The sequence below is a fragment of the Saccoglossus kowalevskii genome, chromosome 18 (genome assembly GCF_978046115.1).
Source record: "Saccoglossus kowalevskii chromosome 18, keSacKowa6.1, whole genome shotgun sequence".
In the NCBI taxonomy this organism is placed as follows: domain Eukaryota; kingdom Metazoa; phylum Hemichordata; class Enteropneusta; family Harrimaniidae; genus Saccoglossus; species Saccoglossus kowalevskii.
In genome coordinates this window covers 22269412-22275655 of record NC_140658.1, presented here as the reverse complement: position 1 = coordinate 22275655, position 6244 = coordinate 22269412, and the positions used below count along the sequence as shown (strand labels likewise).

The 6244-nt window shown below is 36.0% G+C and overlaps 1 long non-coding RNA gene across 1 annotated transcript; it reads left to right on the top strand.

Annotated features, from left to right (window-relative positions):
• The first annotated feature begins 210 nt into the window (after positions 1–210).
• On the top strand, positions 211–5895 carry LOC146731676 (uncharacterized). Its single transcript, XR_014927071.1, has 4 exons — positions 211–229; positions 4160–4242; positions 4342–4371; positions 5877–5895. It is a non-coding gene; the product is annotated as an uncharacterized LOC146731676 (long non-coding RNA).
• The last annotated feature ends 349 nt before the right edge of the window (positions 5896–6244 follow it).

Here is a 6244-nt window from a genome sequence, read left to right as displayed (position 1 = left end):
ATTATCGATCGTTACTTAACGTTATGATGCGATTTAGTTTAGCCACTACAGAGAATGGATGTGACTCGGATGATATAATGTATAATATATATATATATATATATAAAGTAGCGTTTCTGGTCGCTTAATTAGGCGTGGATTTCAGACGGAAGAGAAAATCGCTATAAATTTATAATATTCAACGAGACCTTGACATCTGAGTACATCTGTGTTTAACATTCAGGCCAAGGTATGTACATTTTTTTTTAGTTCAAATGCAATTTATAACTGCCTCTTGTAAAATACTACGAGATTGTCCTCCTGGAAATATGTCCGTGTACGAATATTGTCATTGTCAAGTACTAGTCGTAATACAAGTACAACACGTTTGCAATATATCACGATTGTTCGTGCGATGTCGGTATTCATTGATTCTTTGAGTAAGTTCTGCAAAATATGGATAGTTGAAATATGAATATGATTATATGAATTAACATCAAAACACAATCAATATATATGTTACTGATTCAATACATTTATTTTTATATTACTAAAATTATGGAATTTTTTCAACTTTTAACTAATGGTTTACTAATTATATTACAAAGATGAACAACAGAGATATTACCAAATATAGCCATTTTACTGGCATTGCAATAAAGATGTCATCAGTTAGAAAATGAAAGGCTACGCAATTATAGTTTCTCGAAATGTCGAACAGTTCAATATACTTACATACAGTGGTGGGATGAAAGAAATGTAAAATTCGATTGCGGGTCGAGGACGCGTGCATTTCATTTATGCGCAGAACTTCCACGAATAAACGGCGTGGGTAAATTGTCAGGTGAAAATGACCAGGTTCCTGAACTCGAATAAAGCATGATGGATTCGTTGTTTAAAAGACTGTACAGGTGTGAAACATATTTGTTATTCACACTGTCTTATTATTGGTCTGTTCGTGCATTGACCTGATTGACCTCAATAACTTTCCAGTTATTGTCTGATAATAAGACTGCCTTTGACCGACAAACAAAAGACAATGCGCTGTTTTAATACTACTTATAATCAATATTTTGTGATACGTACAGCCTCTACTTCCACTATCATGTCGGACATTTCAAAAGCCGCTGCGTAAAAGCCGCTTTGAAGGACAAACGAAGGATACTTGAAGAAGAAGCTTGATATGGATAAAACTAATGCAGTTGGCAATTATTATGTTTGCTATAAGGAGATAAGGAGGAATGAGACTTTCCGAAAAAAACAGCTTTATTCGCTGAGAAAAAAAATGAAAAAAACAAATCTTTGTGATATCATAATATTAAAATGCTCACCAAAATGAACAGCTTAGGAAACAAATAGATAATAATATTTGAATGGTTAAAGATGATTGAAAATGTCTCTAAAATACGCGTCTTAGTGACTCCATGTACGACACATTATATAATAATATTATCCGGTAAGCTTCCCGTTATAGAAATGCTATATTCCAATTTGTTGAATTGGTAGCATGTGCAGCCCTGGGCAGTCAGGTCAGTGCGCGAATATACAAGCAATATTGTGTCTTTTCTTTTCTTTTTCGGATCTAGGGGGATGGTTTATTCAATTAGACAAATTTATTCAATTTATTTTTGTATAATATAAAAAAGCATTAGCTTAGCCGATGTTAAACTTTGCCCCCCCATAAACAAATCTTGTATCCGCCCCTGGTGCATATCATTTAAACTACAAACTCATCTTAAATCTTTTTCGTGTTTTTTTATTCTTGACATACTTGTCATTCGCATGCCGTTTACTCGTGATGACAGACAGAGTTTGAGTAATGATTGTTTGTTGGTCAATATTCCGCACATCTCCGTCCTCGCGTTGATATCACGTAATAATGAAAGGTGTGTCGTTTTTCTTCCTAAATTCCTCTCGTTTGATGATGTTGAACGGTCAGTCTTAGTGTATTGTCGCGTTCTCATTAGTCGATCGATACCACATGCTGCCCGGTTATCGGACGACAACTTCTGTAAAATAACCTCTAAGTTTGTTTGGCAAGTCTATTGACAAGAGCGTCTTTGACTCAAATCGATTAACAACACAATCGATTTATCTCTTCTTAAACGATTGCTACAAATATTGTCATTTGGGGTATTACAATTGAAAAACTCGTTATCACGTGATAACATGACTCACACGGGGATGTTCGTTTAAATAATTATTGTGAATGTCCCCGCCCTTAGGCTAGTGTGCCGACCTTTATACGTATAATATACTTTTTTCGCATAGTATCGTTAATTGTTTACTCCTCTGCCGTCCTCGGTGTATATCTTTATAAGCCCAATTACAAAAATTAACACTAACTAACACTAACGTTTTAAGAATGGCTATCGCTTGAATGGAATGATCAAACAATGTCAATTGCTATTCAAGTCCATTCATTATTCATGCTACTATTAGTTGCCATGGAAACAAACGTATACAATGATGGGACGCAGTTTAACATATTGATTACTAGTATATCTATAGGATGACGTCACGAAGATCAATTAGAATATCGGTGTGTTTTTCACCATAGAATCAATTAAATAGTGACTTTTTATTTATGTCACAGTTGGACTTCATTTGTCATCTGCAGTTTAGGTAACTTACCTTTGAATTCCGCACCTCTCCGTAAGATTCGTGACACACTATTGGGGGTGATTGTGAAGCGAAAATATCACGATAAACGATTGCTCCGTGCGATTATATATCTGATTCACAGAAAGAATGTTGTAAGCGTCTGATTTCAAACCACAGTTTGTGGGCAATTTTTTCCCGATTCTACTTGCCATATACATTCTGGTGTTTGTTATAATATTCACAGACTCGGAGTTGTAATCTGGCAATTATTTGGTATAGGACATACTACAAATATTGCGTGTGCGTGCGTTCAATGTTTTTTCACATTTGTATGAATATTTTATTTAACAAACGCACCTTTATTTGTGCGATAGGTTGAATCCTGCTCTGTTTTACCTGTGTTTGTATGTTTGCATGACGTTTGCTCGTGGACTTGTGCGCGTAACTGAACTACAATCGTTCACAATTCGATAACCAAATCCCTTTCTTCGTAAGCTACCACTGACTGCACGTACATTTAATTGTTCGGAAATTGAAATAAAGGACTCCGCACTGCGCTCACGAGGATGTTAGCCTATAATGGCCTCGACAGCGTCTGACCCATTATTGTGCACAGTTCCGTCCTTGCTCTGTTATCACACACTAATGGGCAGTTCGCTGCTCTGTATCATCTAAGCAATTAACAGCCACAAAGTGTCCCTCGACAAACCACAATGCTGCATTGACCGACTTTATCTATTTAAATCTCCTCTCTCAAGTCAATTCCTTTTGTTCTCCTAAACTGGTTTAGGAACTATTAATACAAACGTTATAAAAAATGTAATGGGGTTTTCTCCCCATAACGTGTTCTAGAAGAAGTGTTTTGGGACTTGTATACATACCATATAAATAATGAAACACTGTTTCACTGTGTCAATGATAAAACAAACAACCTAGGTGAGTCCAAACTCGGATTTCAAACAACGGCCCTCTGCCCATTGAACTATCAGAAAAAATGGCGGTCATTGGCTATTGGGCTATATGATTTAACGGTTTGGGCTATGATTATTCATGTTTTGGACATTATGCTGAATTTCATGGTGTACAATTTCAATATGCAAGTTGTATGAGAAACACTTTGTAGGAGAAAAAACTGACGTCAAATCAAGCCGTCTTAAGTGGATTATTCTGGAATATAAAGTCATCTCCGTGAAAACAATTCATTATGTCCCGACATTTTATTTTTGGTCGAACAGTACATTTAAGAAACGTCCACGCACTCGGGCTTTAACCTCTACTTATCTAATTGCATAATAGTATCTCGGACTGATTCTACTGTCCCAAAACGTTCGCATGTGCGTCACGAGCTAGTAAGATTACGTGGGAGTATCATCAATCTATTAAGATAATATCGTTTTAGCTGAAATGGCGGTTACATTTTGAAATATCGCAAACAAATATCGTTCTATTTTTTTCAAAATATTCATTGTTACCGTCTTCTACATATTTTACATATTTGTTACATAGTATATAGCCTGTACAATTGACAGGGTTCATCCTTATTAAGCTGATTATCATAATTGTATACACTTTTCAGGCAGTGTAATCCTAATACTGCGATGAACTGTTTATTCCTACTGACGCTGTCTTCACTGATAATGACTGCGTTAACATCACCAAGTAAGTACCATCCCCAGACAGGTGGCTTACACTTTCTCGTTAGCGTTGCCATTTTTTCGACAATTAATACCAAGCGTCTGTTCTCGTTCATCTCCTAAGGTCCAATCAATCCATTAACCGAACCACCAGGTAAGGATTACTTTAACAAAGTACTGATTTACGCCGAGCATGGTGACTGTATTAGATGTGTCAATCCTAAGTCCAAGCATCACAACCAACGCGCACGCTCAGACGAATTAGTTTAATATTCGAAAAATCGAAACATGCCAGTTTGCATTGAATGGAAAGCAGGTAAACTGCACCGGAGAGCCTTTACAACCTTTTTAATGAGTGTATTCTTAGAAAAATAGATGACGTACCGATTTCCCGCATTGAAACCCATCTATGTGTAATATCTAGTTCAAGTTGATTATTAGTATGCCATACGTTGGCTCCTCTGGTTGTTTTACAATTCTTGTCAGGTAGGATTATATATGGCGTCCGCGTACTCGTCTTTTATCTCATACGTCGTATTAATACCAGGATAATTAAAACAATATTTGTACAATATTAGTACTCAGAACAATACTTAAGTCATCTGAATGAGAAGGATTGAATTGTTTTGCATTGATTCATGACTGCAAACATTTAAATTAAATTATATTATTCAACACATTCATGAGGCTATTGTTTTCGTTTTATGTGATGTCACTAATATAGATGTAGTCATATTATAACTAATATTACTAATAATAGTATAGACTGGCAAAATCCGGACTTCTTTTTTTGCTTTACAAACAAAAATATAATTAATTGTCAACTTAGCCTTTTTAACATGATCGCGAAAACTAGCGTGACTGCGAAAGAAATCTTGACTGGACGCATCTGCAGGCGACCCCTTGCGTTGGAATGAAAACCGGAGCGGATCACTCCGGTGATTATGCTAATTAAAGATGTTGACTAGCATTGCACAACAAATCTTATGTATGTTAATGTACGTGACCTTACACTTCTGAGGTCCCGGCGATTTTGAAAGACTACTTATATAGATTGGACATTTAAATCGACTTGTTTTCAATAAGCATGTATGAAAGTATCGCCTTTGCACTTAGAAAGTATCCATCTCTGCGATTGCACCTTTAAACCTTTAAAAGGTCATGTTTACTTTCACACACCCACTCATGAATAATCAATGACATCACGAATAATCAATAGCAGTCAAATGCCCGCAGATGCGTCCAGTCGGGATTTCTTTAGCAGTCAGGTTAGTTTTCGCGATAACGCTAAAAGAACTAGAAGAACAATTTTTCATTTCTTTTTGTAAAACAAAAAAGAAGTCCCGACTTTGCAAGTTTAATAATATCATTTATAAACAATTGTCATTAAAATCATATTGCCATGACAACTGGATCCAGATAACTTCCGCTGATTTGTACATCAAGAACCCAACGCGGGCGTTTAGTTTAAATTATTTATTAATAATTTATCAATATTTATATATATATAAACTGACCAACAGATACGATGATAGGAAACGTTTTACGAAAAATAAAAAAAAAAAAACGATAAATCTTTCCTTCCCAGTGGTGGCGTACTATACTTTGAACATATTTGCACAATCATTTGTTAACTGGCGTCTTTATTGTCATTCACAGATAACGTCAGTAGGGGCGCCATGGACGAACATAACACGTACATATTAGTCGGCGTTATCGTAGCGATCTTCATAGCCAGCGTCATTCTTATATTCTGGTGTTGGTACAAAAGCGCCAAGTCTTCGAGAAATCGCTGAGAGTGGGACCGGGGAGTGTGCAATGTGTACTATGGTGTCACAGACTTCATCGATATATTTGCATGGTAGATCAAATCGTGTGCACAAAAGTGTTACTAGTATATGCAAAAACGAAGCAATACAAATACAGAATAAGACTGGCAGACATTATTGTAAATATCGTGGTGTTAAGACGTGGAACCAGGAAGCAGACGGCTTAACATGTGTAACAAAAAGTAAAATTGAAAAAAA